The sequence below is a fragment of the Mus musculus genome, chromosome 14 (genome assembly GCF_000001635.26).
Source record: "Mus musculus strain C57BL/6J chromosome 14, GRCm38.p6 C57BL/6J".
NCBI lineage: Eukaryota > Metazoa > Chordata > Mammalia > Rodentia > Muridae > Mus > Mus musculus.
Window position 1 is genome coordinate 14,693,038 of NC_000080.6, and position 1,457 is coordinate 14,694,494.

Sequence of the window (1,457 nt, forward strand, 5' to 3'; positions counted from 1 at the left end):
TGCTCTATGTAAGAAGTGGTATTACTTATGTAAAATGGACAACAGGGATTTATTTAATGCTTCAATTGCCAAAGATGAACCATCTCCTGAAAGTAACTGGATCATAAACCACACCTAGCTATACTTAGGTATGACCAAAATGGACTCTTTTAAAGACAATTGCCTAAATCTAAGCACATGGCATCTTTATGCTGGAACATCTCGGGAGTGGACCAACACAAACTTCTTTACTCCCTGCTTGTTATTCAACGCTACATTACAACATTCAAGCTGACCACTGAGAAGTCTAGAGGGTCAATGACTTTGCACTGCCTTTAAATAATCAGAACTACAAAAGAACAATGGGTTCTTAGCCTGAATAGGGTCCTTTATAACTCGCTGTTACTTAAGTGTATGAGTACTTCCAGGCTTCATTTTTAATAAGTGTAGTTACTTCTGTATACATTTGTGCAAAAAGAAATTAGAAACAGATACACAGTTGGCAAGAAACCTGCAGAAAGAGGCAAAGCACACCTACAATTTAAGCACTTGGGGAGTAGAGGCTGGAGAAATCAAGGCCACCTTGAGATCTCGCCACAAACAAATAAACCAACAATAAATCCTAAAATAACTGAAAGGTGACAACTGAAATTATAATTATGTTATTAAGGATGGCGTGGTATTGTGTTTCAAAGCAAAGCATTAATAAAGCTTGCAGAAGCACAGAGAGGTAAAATCAAGTGAATGAAAGAGTGACCTACCAATCTCATCTTTTGCTTCTAGGTTAGATTTATTGAGGCATTACCATAAAGTTCGTCCACTAATTATGGTTCTGTATCAGTTACTTGAACATTACTGTGATATGATATCTGACCGAAACAATTTAAGAGACAAAAGATTGCTTTTGGTACAGTTTTGGACAGTTCAGTTCGTGGTTACTCAGCCTCCAGCTGAGTAGCAGGATACCATGGCTAGAAGGGTGGAGCTGAAACTTTTAAAGACCAGCTACTATCGACCTACTTTTAGTTGCTGGGTCCAACTCCTAAAGGTTCCACAGCCTCCCCAAATAGCACTACCTGCTGGGGAACTGCCATCTACGTAAGTTTTTTTTTTTTTTTTTTTTCAGTGTCTGTCAATGTAGCTCTGGCTGGCATGAAACACAGTGTAGCTGAAGATGTCCTTGAACTCCTTCTAATTGTCCCATATCAGACTCCAGTGTGCCTTGATTAAAGGTCTGTACTACTATGTCTGGATAAATCTTTAAATTTTTAAAGCTTGCATTTTATTTAGTACGAGGTAGGGAATATGGCAGCATGCAGGTACAGAGACAAGACAACTTGAGGGAATCAGTTTCTTCCTTCTACTCTATGGGTTTCAGGAGTCATCGGGCTTGGTAACAAGTAAATTGCACTTCATCCTTTGGAGTTCTAAAATATATTTAGCCAATTTCTGTTGATGATGGATATACTCATAGTTGC